The following is a 16169-nucleotide window of genomic DNA, read 5'->3' on the forward strand; positions in this document are numbered from 1 at the left end:
ATTTTGCGATATTGCTGTTGAACTGAATTTGGTGGTTTAATTGCGAAGAACATGATATTTAATAAGTAAAGGTAACACAGAAAATGTTTAAAAAACGCCGCTTTATACGTAATGTAAAATCTGAAAGCTTTCAGATTTTTTTTCAACCGTTATTAGTAGACATAGACTTCCAATTAAAAAATGTTTTAAATGATGCAACGAATCTTATTTTCAAATCTTTTAATTTAAAAAATTTAATTTTGTGTAAAATATGAAATCTAACTTTTTACTCATTCGTGTGGTCCCTATACATATATTTGGGTAAATGTTATACTTATAAAACACGAAGAGTTAGACACCCATACGGTGTAAATTTCCTTAAGTACATTTAAAAAAAATTTTTTTCAGTGAATAATCGATTATCTATTAATTAACAACCAACTTATAAAATAAATTATTGCCAAGAGTACTACGTAAATAAAATCAACTGACATCAACGAATGTTGGCGGCGAAATGACAAACTGATAACCAACTTAATTTTTTAGAATTTTAAATCTGCTTTGAATATATGTTGGTAATATGAGGGTCACATAATAATATCAGATTAATTCCATTCATTGAGTAAATATAATATATAACAACGTAATTAAAAGCTAGACATACACGAAATCTGGAATTTTTACACAACTAGATTTACGTAACTATTATGCAATGTTGTTTCATAAGAAAAATGTCTAAATACGATTGGAAATTTAATTTCTTTAATATATGTAAAAATAAACAGTATTTCATTTGCTGTACTTATTAAAAATTAGTATTTCTTGTATTATGCATATTTCAAGAAAACTTCTAACGTATCAGAAGTTATTCAAAATAATACTTTTTTATTATAATCGTGATTATGATTACCTAATGAAATGAAAAATCTCGATATTTCTTCAGAAATGTGACTTCTGGGTCACCTTATCTAGGGATTTTTAAAAATGTCAAGAAATTGCTCTGTGACTGGAGAAGAACATATCAATATGTATTTACCAATATATTGATATGTTATGTATTTAACAAACATTCTCTATTCGTAAAAAGCAAATGTAAAGTCAATAAATTTTAAATAAAGAAATTTAATTGCAAAAAAAATAAATGATTAATTATTGTTGAGAACTAATCTACAATATCATTTAAATTCTGAGGGCATATGCAAATCAAGTGTAAGTATCAAAAGCCATGAATAAATATTTAATTCCAAAAACGTTTTTTAATCCTAATAAAAATTATAAAAATGCATAAGTGAATAACTGTTGAGCAGGCAAGAGACAGACTTATCAAGGGGAAGTTGCCTCCAAACCTAACTCTTCAACCATTCAATTCGTGTTTCATCATCCATGTAGGCAAGGATAAAAGTAAAATTCAAAACCAAAAGTAAAACCAAATGCCAGGAATAACTAAAAAGAAATTTAAACAAGTGGAATTTTAAGAAATTAGCAAGTAAATGACTAGAATTACAATTAGAAAAGGTCAATCATGAGTAGAAAACCAAAGTAATTTAGAAACTCTTGCCTACAGAAAACTTCCCCGACACGAATTATGCATGTAAAACAAAAATAAACTAGATACTATCTATAAAAAATACATAAATAATACAAAAAATAATATTATTACAAAAAATTAAAAATAAAATTAATTAAAAACTTTTAATTATTAAAAATTATTAAATTATTTAATAGTAATTATAATAGTAAGTTTTAATTTAACTTACCAACAATATTCCTATTTGGAGAGTGCAGCATTTGCCAAACTAAGTGAAGTTAAGTAGTATGTTTCTGCTAACTTATAAATAGAGGGGGCTAAATAGAGGGGGCTAATATAAGGCTAAGTTGAGTGTTAAGTTGCTAAGTTAAAAAAAAAACCTATTCTGTAAACTTTTAAGTAGTGTAAAATGTGGGTTCTGTTGTGAAATATTGCATACTGTGAATATTGCATATTGTAAAAATGCGTAAAAATTGTAAAAATGCTAACTGCAATGTCATGTGAAAAATTATTAAGGATTGTAAAAAATCGAAAATGTTTTTGAAATAAAGTACGAACAAAATTTTTTCAAGTAAAATTAAATTTTAATTTTGAAGCTTTTTTTAAATGTTTTTAAATAAACAAAAATTGTAAAGTCTTAATTATGAAAACTGAATTTCAACAGGTAATCAAAACTTTAAAAACTTCACTAAATACTGAACAAAAGTAAGGAAAATTAGAAAAAGATAAAAATCTTCACTCAATTCGGGCTATAATTGAGACTTTTGAAAAGAGTTGGCCCTTCATTAGTAAAAGGAAAGAATCCAGTATTGATTAAACATACATTTTTACAAATTAATATTTACAATATTTACAAGATAATCCCTTAGCTCTTCAAAATCCTCCATTACCCTCCAGTTAATGTTTAAGGCAATGTTATCATACCATAAAGAGTCAAAAAATTATAAAGAAAAGTTAATGCCTGCCTTTTTAATATGTAAATTAATAAATTGTGTTGGAACTTGGTTATTAACTTGAACGTTAATTAGCTTTATTATTTTTCCCTTTAGATCTTCTATTTCAGTACATATATTTTTATTCTGATTATTTGGCTATAAAAAGTCTTACCCATTACTTTTCTAGAGATATTAGAGTTCTAATTAATTAGTTTAATAGTATTAAAATGGAAATTCCTCCTTTTATTATATAACTTAATTTGCTGTGTTTAATTATCAGCAGGTCTAAGTATTCAATAGTATCTTGATTTGTATTAGTCTTATTAAGTTTTAAGCTATTTGGGTAAATTTTTTAATTGTTCAAAAGCAGAATTATTATTGAAAGTTATAATATCATCTATGTATCTAAATGTATTTGCAAATAACTTTAATTCATTCTTATTCAAACTTAGTTTGAATTTATATTCATAAGCAAAACGAAATAGGTTACATATATGTGTAGTACTGTTTGCTCCCATTGGTATTCCACTCACCTGCTGAAAGATCTTATTATTATTATTTAATTCAGTTATTAAATAATGCACAATTCAAGTAAGTATTCCATCTTTCAATTCAAAGGATGTTAAGCATGTCAGGAAAAAGTTGTGGGAGTTGCATTAAACTAGTAAAAATTTCTTCCAATGGTAGAGAAGTATAAAAGTTTTCAAAGTCATAGCAGTTAATGTTCTTGATTTCTAAACTTTTAAATTTGTTGAGAACTGGAGCATTATGATAAATAATCCAGCTATAGTTGTGTTGCTTGTTAACTAGTTGATGAATTAAAAGACATATTTTTTAAAATTTTAATTGCAAATATTTAATCTATATTCTTTTTATAATTATTTGTACCATTTGCTATATATCTAAATTTGAGTGGTGATTTATGGAATTTCGTAAGAGCATATAGATTTGCTAATTTATTGTAGTTAGATGGTTGTGAAATTTGTAGTTTCTTATGAATTGCTTTTAGCTTTTTTGCAATGACATTTTCTTGTGTATTGGTAAGTTTGTAAGTAATGGCGTTATTCATTTCAGTATTAATTAGTGAGACATAAAAAATTTTCAAATAATGCTGAAATTGTTACTGGCTTTGTTAATTTTGGTTATTACGAATTTTTGTTTTAAATCTTGCAATAGAGGATTGAGAAAGTTCCATGGTAAATTGCTGTTATTCTTATCCCAAGAATTAAAACAAAATGCTGAAATGTCCTCAGAGATATTCGTACAATATCGCAAATCGCACAGTAGGTATATTTTAATCTACTAAAACGTTAAATTGAACTCAATTCGAAATACAGAGAACGCTAATCCGATCTCACCGCGAATTGGCTATAATCAATAACAGCACTACGTAAACAACTACTAAACAACTGAATCGAGATGTTTTGATCCGGCTTTTATAAGCTTTTTAATCATGCACGAGAACTATTTTCTCAATTTTTCTGGATAGCTTAAGAGTACAATTACGAGATATCTATTTATTATTAAATGTTAAATGAACGTGCTCCTGTATTTTTATTTTTTCGGCGTAGCTTCTCTTAAAACTTGTCGCGCGCAGCATTGCGCGGGGAAATGAAACAATTTAATAACAATTCTACTAGAAAAAATAGCAAACTAAATACAAAAACCGTAACAATATATTACGTATATGTATCATAAAGTTTGAAAGTTATTTTTAATCATAAAGCTGAATTTCTGTATAAAATAATTCTCTTTCTTTATCGAAAAACCTCGTTAAATTATCAGATAAGTATTATTATTAGTCCAAAGGGACTTGTGCCTGAAGGACTATTGTTTTCGTTTTGCGATTTTGCGTTGGTTCACTATAAATGTCCGTTTCACTTTTCAAACTGTTGCCACCCAATGTTAGAGTCCTGCATTATATTTGAAGAAATTAAATAATGAAAAATCTGCATTAATGTATGTATATTTCTCGCGTTGTGATAAAACAACGGTACATACAGCCATCAAATTTTGAATGACGTACTGTGAATATGGGCATGTGGAAGCCCAAATTTGAAATTTGGAATTTGTTTTATGATCGATTTCATATTTTCTAAAACTTTAAGGAATTTTTGATTAACAAATTCAAGTATTTCGAAGCAAAGAATGGTAACTTTGCACAGAAAATTCATTTTTTATCTCCAGCGTCCGAGAATCTGTATCGCAAATTCTATAGATATGCTCAATTTAAAACTATTTTGCGATATTGCTCTTGAACTGAATTTTATGGTTTAAGTGCGAAGAACGTGATAATTAATATATAAAGGTAGCAGATCTTTATCTTTTATTATTAATATTATAACTAGTTTTCTGCATCCTAATTCTATACCTGCATGAATTCGTTACCGTTGCGCATCGTAAGTATTTTTACGAGCTGCAATAATATGTTATAATACAATCCTAAAACAGGAAAGCCTCCGAAGTATTTTAATATATGAAACTTGCAATGAATGTCATGAAACTGTCTAAAATTAAGTTATCGAGATAATTACAGCACGTATTATGTTATGAACTTTGAGAAAAACATCTAGTACACCAGTTAAGCTGCGATCACGTGAACACTTATCACTGATAGGTTTAAGGAAAAGCATACTTACCAATAAGCAGAAGCCTTGGCTAATAAAATGTTGACCTCTCACTTTTTGTATGTTGTGATTATCGAATGACAATCTTAGCTGCTTTATACAGTGTGGCTTCCAAATACGTAAGCGGGCGTAGTAGATTGCTTGATGGTCATTGGTTAAAAGAGGGTCGAGCCTTGAGTGACGTAGAATGAGGTGTTATATCTCAATTAAGTTCACCGTTCGTACCCCTAATAAGGACTGCTTAAACATTCGCTAGTTTTACTTTTCTTTCTTTTATTTGCTTCGCCCTCTAATTTCGGGTGGCTTTGACGTTTATCCTGGATGGGGAGCACTGATGAAATTTCTATTGAAATTAATGACAGATAATTTCATCTCAGTATTGAATAAAACATTTGGTAATTGAGAATCCAAATATTGAGAAGAAACAGATATCACAATTAATGATTTATAAGAAGTATGAGAATTAACTTTCATAAACGTCATGAACAGTAGAATAGTCGATTTTCGAATGCATAATGTTTGATTGCCGCAGAGAAATATCTTCATCATTCTTTGTATATGACACATCACAGTTTGCATCTCAGTACCGTAAATGGCATTCCGTTTTCATCACGTCAGTTCCGCTTTGCTTGAAAATGCAATACAAAGAGTAAAGCAGGTAATCCTGTCACAATATTGCTGTAGTTTTAAGGGATAAACTTTCATTAATTCCTTTTAGGTATGTATTTTTTAATTATTACCCCAAGGGGCGTTAACCCAGAGGTGCTATTAATTTCGTTTTGGCATTTTGCGTTGGTTCACTTGTAGAGAGATATTAGGTTGTTTCGGAAGCAAGAAAGATTGAAAAATGAGCAACGCCTTCGACGGGAATCGAACCACGGACCTCTGGAATACGCGCCTAGCGTGCAGACCACCACAACACGAAGGCATGCTAGGAAGCCGGGAGAAATACCTTATACACTTTATAAATGTGGATTCTTTTTCAAAATTTTTGCCACCAAATATTTGAGCCCTGTGTTATATTTAAAGAAATTAAATAATGAAGAATCTGCATAAATGTGTGTATGTTTCTCGCTTTGTGATAAAACGACGGTAGCTAGAGCCATCCAGTCTTGAATAACGGAATCTTCCACCGAATATGGACATCTGAAACCAGAATTTGGAATTTGAAATTTGTTTTATTATCGATTTCTCATTTTGTAACACTTTAAGGAATTTTTGATTAAGAGACTCAACGATTTCAAAGCGAGCCATGGCAACACTGTACCGAAAAGTAAAGCATTTTTATTTCCAGCCCACGAGACTGTGCATTGGAAATTCTAAAGATATGCTCAATTTAAAATTATTTTGCGATATTGCTCTTGAAATGAATTTTATGGTTTAAATGTGAAGAACATGATATTTAATAAATAAAGGTTGTAAAGTCATTAGGTTAATTGGAAGCCGGAGAGAGGAAAAATATGCAACCTCCTTCGCCGGGAAACCACGGACCTCTAGAATACCGGCCTAGTATGCTACCGTTACATCACGAAGGCACGCTAGGGAAGTGGGAGAAATACCTTATATACTCCCCTTTTTAAAAGGCGACTAGGGTTTTAGGGGACCTAGTCGCCAAATCCTGGGTGCGGAGAATCATCATCCACAACCCTTTTAGTTCGGGCGCCACTTGTAGATTCATTAGATTAATTGGAAGCCGGAGAGATGAAAAATATGCAACCGCCTTCACCGGGAATCGAACCACGGACCTCTGGAATACCGGTCCAGCGTGCTACCGTTACACCACGAAGGCACGCTAGGGAAGTGGGAGAAATACCTTATAAGATAACACACAAAATGTTTAAAAAAATGTCCTTTGTAATTTAAAATCTGAAACCTTTCAGATTTTAGTATTTTGTTTCTATAATAATGAAATAGATATTCAATACAAATACCATGATGAATCGTATACATTTTTTTTTTCATTTGAATCCTTACATTTAATAAATCACTGTTATTAAATAAAAATTTTTTCCATTCCTAAGAAAAGGTACTTAATATCTCACAATTAGTGAGACTTCGTTTACGAAACTAACAAAAAATATGAACAAGCACAAATTTGTTTCAACGCTATCAAATATTTCTGTAAGAGTCTTCATATATTCTCCTTAGGAAGCGTTTGTAGTCTATTTCGTGTGCCGAAATTTCTGAAATACCCCTTCCATTTAAGAAATTCGATAATTTTATTGAAAAAAAAGCGCTTCAGGTTCTTCCACATTTGAACCTCGAATCCTTGTTCCTTGCGCAAGCCGATGATCAATCATTCTAAAAGAACACTCGCCTCGGAGTAGAATGCGAAAAAATGACGAGATTCCAGATTCGATTGGTGTCGATTTATTACCAGGGCATGTCGGAGTTTACCTTGGGATTTATTTTCACGTTAGTAGGCAGAGAGTTTACAGTGATGCCACCTAAAATCAATAAATATCGGATGTTGATTCGCAAAGCACGATCGTCTGTCGATTTTTCTGACTGCTTATCGCAATTTCGCATGCAGTTGAATTCTGGCGTTTGTCAGATGGAAATACAAGAAAGAATAAATTTGTTCTAACATAGTTAAAGCGTTGAAAAGTTTATGTAAGATGTGTACTATGTAGATACATGTATACATCAATGGTTCTTAAGTAAAAGCTATCAAACTATGTAGATACATGTATACATCAATGGTTCTTAAGTAAAAGCTATCAAACTCGGATGATTTTTAAATTAAGGTTTCTATGTCGGAAGATAGTTAATTGAGTTTAAGTATTTACATAGCGAAGCAAAAATCTGTATTTCCAAACTGTTACAGAACAATAATTTCAGTAATATCTTCCAAAAAAGCTGAGCAAGTGCGTAGTATATCCAGATGGCCTACATAAATTATCGACCGATATTTGGAATTGCCAACGAAAGTGAACAAAGCTTGAGACAAGTATTGAAGATTTGGAAGCATTCTATGAACCTGCTTCAAAAATTTCATTTGCAATAGAATCAAGACTAGGAGTTTTATTACATTTAAGGTTTTCAATAACACTATTAATTTCTGAACTAGTGAAAGGAGTAGCCTCATTAGCAACGTAGTTTATAGAAGCTTCACTCTTTATCGTTCTCTTACAAATTTTAAAACACTTTATGAGGTATTTCTCCCGCCTTCTTAGCATGCCTTCGAGGTGTACTGGTTAGCACACTCGACGCGTATTCGAAAGATCCGAGGCTCGAGTCCCGGCGGCATATTTCACAAGTGCATATCAGCGTAGCCACTGAGGGAGGGGTTTCGAAAATGGACCAATGAGCTTCCATTGCTCTTGTCATGCTAAATCGTAATGCATGTGAGTGTATGTCATTTATGTTTTAATTCATATTTGTTTCGCAGTTATAAATGCATGGCGTAATAGTAGAAAAATCTCGCAGTGCTTTCGTTTTATCAGTTTCATTAATCGCTAACATTTAAATTTCGCGATTTTTTATAATGCATTAATATTTGGATTGATGTTCACGGCATATTATCGCTCTTTACATCGAGAAAATGACTCAAGCTACATTGAGCCTCAAATAATATGCATTTACTAACATCTGTGGATTAAGAGAATTCAAGTGTATAGTTTATTTTAATTGGGAAGAGTTTTTTTATAATTGGATAGCCGAATATGAGGAGGGGGCGGTTTACCCTCCTCCTCATATTCGGCTATCCTTCAAAATTAAATTTTCGAACGATCTTCTTATCTAAATAAATGATTACGCCAACTTGCTTCTGAGATTCCGAAGAGGAAATGCAAAAGAGATCTCAGCATCTTCGCATCATAGATGAGTCATATTTTTCATCGTGACAATAGGAAATTTTATCTTTCTATTTTCCCACCTACACATTAAAAAAAAGATACAACATACAAACCTAAAATAAGAAAGAAAAAAGTTGGAGATGAATGCATGGAAGGTAACAATGAAAATGATTGCATTCTTAAAAGATCTTTGATAAAACGTAAAAGAATTGGAAATGAAATGTATCTTCTCGAGTAATGGTTTGCACTCATCGCTCATCAATAATAAAGTAAAGTAACGCTATAACCGTAGGCTTAATTAACTCTTATTCTTTAAGTAAGTGAAATTAAGTTCACTTTGAAATCGATCGGATTCTATGAAAGGGCTTTGCATTTTATTTTCATTTCATTTCTTTGGAATGGTAACTTTTTTATCAGCTTATTATGGAAAAGCCAAATACTGCTAGGAAGGCAAGTTAATGATTTAAAACCTTATTAAACGAGTGTGATAGGTTTATTTTAAAAATAATTAAGCATTTTACGTTATGAATGCCAAGAAGCAGTTGCATATATATTTTTTATCTAGTTAAATTCTGAGATTAGCAAATTTAATCTCTTTAAATACACATTTTACATACAAAAGAAAAATGAAAGATAATGAATAATAGTTTGAAATTTTTACCATTCTCTCAAAAAATTATGAGCGATGTAATAAATTTCACAATATTCCTTCCCAATTCTGTGCAAGAAAACAAATTGCTTTTCTTATAATCATGTAAGTTTTATATAATAAGCATTCTATAACATTTATATAAGCCTTATATCTATATATATAAAGAAAACGTCTGTGTATTTGTTCGCTAATTGCTCAGTCACTACTATATTCAACATTCTCGCAAGCTGGAGCTAAAAATCTGCTTTATTTCGAAAGTTGTTGCCACTGCTCGCTTTCAAATAGTAGACTTTGCATTAATATTTGGATTGATGTTCAAAAAACAAAAATTTCTAAGTTTTACAAAATCTATACATGTAAAGAAGAATGTCTGTTTGTGTGTTTGTTTACGCTATTGATTTCTGATCAATTAGGATAAATTTTTTGACACATTTAATAGACTAAAATTGAATATAGGAAAAATATTGGGTGGAACTTAAGCTTTTACGACCATTTGATTAGAAAGACGATAATCACTAAAAACTGCGTGCGATTGTTGCCGATATTATGAGAGAGAATTAGCTTATTTTTCTATCGAAATTTTTTATGTAAGTTCCATACCGCATCAGACTTCAAAATGTATAACTATAAATCGTATTTTTTGCATCGTTATTACAGAAGGATCTTTGGAAAGGCAATGAACTCTTTCATTCGTATTTAATTTTAAACAAACGTCAAGAATGTTACTGATTCCATACTATTGCAATAAAAAGCACTCTAGAAACTTATAGAGCTTTTTAGTATGATTTTAGAAGTTGAATTTAAAAATGGCTTTAATAATTCTGTATTTTTGCACAAAATTGATATTTCATCATATACTATAAAATTATGAATATTTATTTAACTTAATTAAAAATTTCAATGAATTAGAAACAAAATTTTACGCAAATTTTGGAATTACGGTATTAAAAATGTATACTTAATTTTATTACAAACTTTGAATTTTCAAACCCATTCTTTTATTTTAATGGATTCCTTTAAAAATGTCAGTTTTTGAAATTACATATGCATATATAGAAATAGATTTTGAGGTTACATATGCGTCTGAATCTGTTTGACGTTCTGTACATGTAAAAAAATTAGGGAAACCTGGCACGTATAATTCAAAATGTTCATGACTGGATGACTTGAGGAGACATGAAAATATTATTTAGGTCGTACGGAAATGAATGGCACAAATGCTGCGACACAGCGGAATGCAATTTATTAACAAAAACCTGATAGTACATGAGTTAGAACTATTCCCTGCCCATGTCAATACACTTCTGCCATCTGGCTGGGAGGTCCCGAAGAACTTTGGTAAACCAGTCTGTGGGGGTGTTGGTGCACCACCTATGGACAATTGTATGCAATTCGGCAGAAGATTCAACATGTTGTCCACTGACTGCGTGCTTCATCTTGTCACGCAAAGGTGTAGTTCGAGATCTTGGTTCGATGTCCGAGGTCCACTCACTTCGCACACACAGTTGTCATCTCCAAATCACCATGCACAATCCTTGCGCAAGCCCCGTCTCTTCCTGCATCTTGTTGAAAGTTATGCGCCTGTTCGCCACGATCAAATCCGACACGACTGCCACATTTGCTGCTGTATGCGATGTTGCTGGTCGTCCCGCTCTGACACCTTTGGCTCTCGTCTCCATTACCGAACTTGGCCAAACACATACATACATTGGGATACAGTACGTCTTGGGATACAGTACGCCTTGAGAATGCTGCGTTCCCGCACACCGACACCATGCGACGATGGATCTCACTACCCTGTACTGTACTTTCCACTTTCCTTCCATAGGAACCATGCTCTTCAACGCTGATCGTGATAATCACCTTCCATCATTGCTGACTATGATCTCAATGACGAAGGCGACTGTGAATCACGGTGATTTGGAGTCTTCGCCCTTTACTCAGCAATTATTTCCCAAAGAAAAGCAATACCAAAGGAAAATTCTTGAGTTCTAGTGCATAGGAGGATGTGGCGCCATCTGTGGACCATTGGAGAAATTATTCCAGAAGCTTGCGTGTCGCCATCTGTTGGAAGGTAGGTGAAGAGCAATTTTGAAGAAATCTTAGCAATTATATATAATATGGCCTAATCAAGATGAAGGTAAATCATATTAAAATTAAGAGAGCAATCCGAGCGCAGGTACAAGTCCAAAATAATTTTTTAGTTAGTGTCTGCAAATTTTAGAATATATTCTGCTTGAAAGGTAAGAGAAGCTTGTTGGTAGAATTCTGCGTGTTTTTAATCTGCTGAGGAATTTTTTAAATGTTTTGTAAAAAGCTGAAAACTTTTGGATCTTTAAATAGAGAAAATGTCCGCTATTTCATCTGCTTAAGATTTTAGTTTACACTGTATTTTGTTTTGTTGGTAAGGACGGCGAAAGGGACGGGCCCTGACTTGCTTGCGGCCAGCTCCATCTATGTATTTTGAGTAACTCATTCCCCCTTGTGTATACTTCACTTGTTTTTATTTTACATAATGTAATAGTTTCGTTGTGAAAGCCGTTGTGTCAATCATATCTGTACGATCCAAGTATATAGGATGTGTAATTAACAGGTTATTCTTATTATGTTCTCGTGTTAATTCGTGAGTAGCATTATTCAGAAAAGGGCGTTATTAATGCAAAATCATTATCATTATCTCTTCAGCGTGAGAGTAGAAGCATTTTATATTATAACCTTGATAACAGAAAGAATATTCTCTACTTTTTCGTCATCTGCAACCGCTTAGCAGTTCATTAGGTTCCTCGACACTTCATTCAACAGGATAGAGGATAGGAACTCTATAATTATTAAGATGAGAAATCAAACCTTCAGGCTTCCAGACCAACTAAAAAAATTGGTTGAATTTTACCTTTTCATTATGTACGATCGTTTAAAATATCCAGAGCTAGCCGCTACGCAGCCAGCCTTCGTCTGGCTTTTAAATGTACCAGAAAAAGAGGGAACACCAAACATTAAATTTAAAAACTGCACAGAATTTTACTCTGCAGAACAACTTTATAAAAAAAAAAAAAAAAAAAAAAAAAAAAAAGACAGAAATTTCAATAAAAGTGTATTATATATATAAAAAATTACAATGAAATAAGCAATATCCTTTAACACAAATATTAATTATCCTAATAAATAAGTTAACCAACTTCCCGTTGCAAAATATTAAGAATTCAAATGGTATAAAGGAGGTCAAGAACTTTGTTTCCTAAAAAAGTCCTGCAAAGTTTTTATGTAATTAAAATTATACAGGGTGTTTCATGGATCGTGGAACAAACTTGGAGGGTTGGTGGAGCGTACTAAAACATGCATTTTTTGTATAGGAATGTAGGGTCTAAAGTGACGGGTTAAGGCAGGAACACAAAAAAACGACAGGAGAGGAAAATGTGTTTATGTACAAAATCAACGCAAAGTGCTTCTTTATAGCAACACAGTATTCATAATAAATGTTCAAAATTGCGACCACCAGCAGTAATATATGCTCGGTAACATTGCAGAAGGGATTGACGAACATTTTGAAAAATGACAGGCATTTCGCGCACGCTTGCCGCAATGGATAGTCGTGCAACGAAGTCCTCCAGTGAGTCAAAGGGAGTCTCGTCAGATGGCCCCATAAAAAAAAAATCCAAGCTGGATAAATCTGGCAAACGGGGTGGCCATCGAACGAGTCCACCACGGCCAATCCATCGGCCCGGAAATGTCCCATCCAAGTAATTGCGGACCCGCACCTGATTATGGGTTGGTGCACCATCATGCTGGAACCACATGCGATCACGAACAACAGGCGGAACATCCTGCAGCAATTCCGGTAGCATCCCTTGCAGAAAAATATGATAACATAAGCCATTTGTACGTGCAGGTAAGAGGTATGGGCCTATGAGGTAATCGTTAACAATACCCGCCCACACATTCACGGAGAAGCGGGTTTGAAATGCACGCGGACGTGTGCCGTGTGGATTACGAGTTGCCCACATGTGCATGTTGTGGCTATTGAAGATGTCGTCCCGTGAGAAAGTTGCCTCGTCCGTGAATAGCACATCCGGATGGAAAATCCGCCTGCGCCGCACACTGGTGCAAGAACCAATGACAGAAATGGACTCGAAGAGGGTAGTCTGTCTGTTGCAAGGATTGGACCCTTTGCAAATGGTATGAGTGCAAACTGCTTCACCACATTTCTAAACGATTGAAACTTTTCTAAATGATGCGATTTTATCAAAAAAGATAAAATTTAAAAAAAACTGATTCGAATTTTAAAAAAAATCGCTTCGAGGTGCACTGGCTTCTTGTTTAGATGCACCAATGTACCGAATTTCGTAGCCTTGGGTCTAGTAGCTTACGCGCAGCATGAACGAAAGACATGGACACACACAGACAGATTCTTTCTTATATTATATGTAGAGATTATTTCTATTAAGTATATAAGGTATTTCTCCCGCCTTCTTAGCTTCGCGCTGTAGTTGTCACCACGCTCGACGCGTACTCGAGAGGTCCGTGGTTCGAGTCCCGGCGAGAGCATTACTCGTTTTTCATCTCCTCTGCTTTGAAATAAACTAAAGTCTCTACAAGCGATATTTATCAATTAAAAAAATTCAACCTATGCTTACTTTACTTTAAATGTCATGTCTTATTATTCTAAGAGTGTATATATAGAGAGATAACATCTTTCAAGTTATTGTTTTAAAATTATATGATGCAAGTAAAGTAAGAATCTTTTCTGTAGTATAACATAGTTTAACTATACCGTATATTCCCGAGTAAAAAAAATAAATCTAATAAAATTCCAGATGTAAGCAGTTCGTTTCGTGAAACGCCAATATAAAAACTTGGTCCTCAGAATTTTATGTAAAATTTATGCAGAAATACGTCATTTCTTTTCTCATGTTCGTAGAAAATAACACGAAATAGGAAGAGACTCTTTTTCCTCGCTTCCGAATGTCTCACGATAGATTGTTCTTCCACTAAAAATGTTCCAAAAATTCTCCCCATCTTCAATAAAATTCAGCAGTAAAAGATCTCACTTTTGAGAACAAAAGGTGGTTAATATCGATTTGCATCAAATACTTACTGTCCCCGGAACATCAGCGTAAAAAGAACTGCCTAAGCCAAAAAGAATTGTTCGAAATTTCGATATTTTTCGAGTTTTTTAATAAAAGCTCGAAAGGTGCCATTATTTTTCAAAAACTTTATGAGATTTGTAAAAACAGTTGTATATTTTGTAAATTAGCTGCGTAAATAAAGTCTTATATATTGGAAAAGTGTTTTTTAAAATGGTGTATTTAGCTAGGAATTCATTAAGCAATTAAAAATCTAAAAACCTTAGTGAAAAGAATTTAACCTAAGTGAAAGAATTTAAGCTTAATTCATCTAATAAGGTGTGTTTCATACCACAAGAATGCAGTTATTAGCCCAAAGGGCGTTAGCCCAGAAGGGCTGTTAATTTCGTCTTGGCGTTTTACGTTTGTTCTTTATAAATGCCGGTTCAGTTTCCAAATTGTTGCCACCAAATGTTAGAGCCCTGCGTAATATTTGAAGAAATTAAATAATGAAGAATCTGCGCATATGCATGTATGTTTCTCGCATTGTGATAAAACGACGGTACCTAGAGCCATCCAATTTTGAATGACGTAATCTTCCATCGAATATGGGCATCTTGAAGCCCGAATTTGGAATTTGAAATTTGTTTTATTATCGATTTCACATTTTGTAACACTTTAACGAATTTTTGATTAAGAAACTTAGCTATTTCAAACCTTATTTATGGCAACACTGTACGAAAAAAAATTATCTTCAGCGAGCGAGACTTTGTATCAGAAATTCTAAAGCTTTGCTCATTTTAAAATTATTTTGAGATATTGCTGTTGAACTGAGTTTTATGGTTTAAGTGCGAAGAACATGACATTTAATAAATAAAGGTAACATGTTAAAAAAACGTGCCTTTGGGCGTAATAAAATCTGAAAGCTTTCAGAATTTTTTTAATATATTTTTAATTTAAATTTTTAAAAAATGTATAATTTACTTAATTAACATTCCGATAAAAATACGTAGTATTAGTAGCATTACTATATCTAATAAGATATCTTCATTTGTGCTTCCCTGTATCTTGAATTGTGCCTTTTGTTCCTGTTGTCTCTGCTACTCTCTTTAGATCTCGAATAATATGCAAATAATTAGTGGACGTGCAACTGACTCGAAGAAATCCGGAAATGAATGCCAATTTCCGCTTGCTTCGCTGTGATAGGTAGGTTCTTGTATTAGCCTGGAATAAGGTTCAACAGTTAGAGGGAAAATGTTCGGCGTAACCTTCGCAGGTAGTTTACAAGTCTTTGTTAGAGAGACATCATTCTCTTTTGTCCTTGTTAGTGAAATAAAAGCAACAATTACGTGGTGGAATCCATTTTAAATTTTACGGGATGTACTGAAGAAGAATAAAATTACGTTAATATTTTTAAAATTTTCAAAACTTGTTGCTAAAAGGATAAAAGTAAAAATACGTGATGAAACATGGTAATCTATTTACATTGGAAATATTCTATTTCTGCAGTTTCAAATCTAAAGGAAGTAAATAAACGATTTCTAGGGAGGTATAATTTAAAGAAAAAAAATTATATTAAATGAAAATTTAT

The 16169-nt window shown here is 32.6% G+C and overlaps 1 protein-coding gene across 2 annotated transcripts in view; it reads right to left on the reverse strand.

The window, feature by feature from the left end:
- LOC118196774 (ion transport peptide-like) overlaps nt 1-16169 on the reverse strand; it is a 62568-nt gene that overhangs the window by 17671 nt on the left and 28728 nt on the right. Inside the window, exon 1 of one of the 2 annotated variants that reach the window (XM_085826132.1) lies at nt 5082-5221. The exons of the other annotated variant lie outside the window; for it this stretch is intronic. The gene's annotated coding sequence lies outside the window, so the exon portion shown is untranslated. Of the gene's footprint in view, nt 1-5081; nt 5222-16169 lie in introns of those variants that run through there. 2 annotated transcript variants of the gene reach the window in all.

The sequence above is a fragment of the Stegodyphus dumicola genome, chromosome 10 (genome assembly GCF_044657685.1).
Source record: "Stegodyphus dumicola isolate Sdum_Otavi_A_Nest chromosome 10, ASM4465768v1".
NCBI lineage: Eukaryota > Metazoa > Arthropoda > Arachnida > Araneae > Eresidae > Stegodyphus > Stegodyphus dumicola.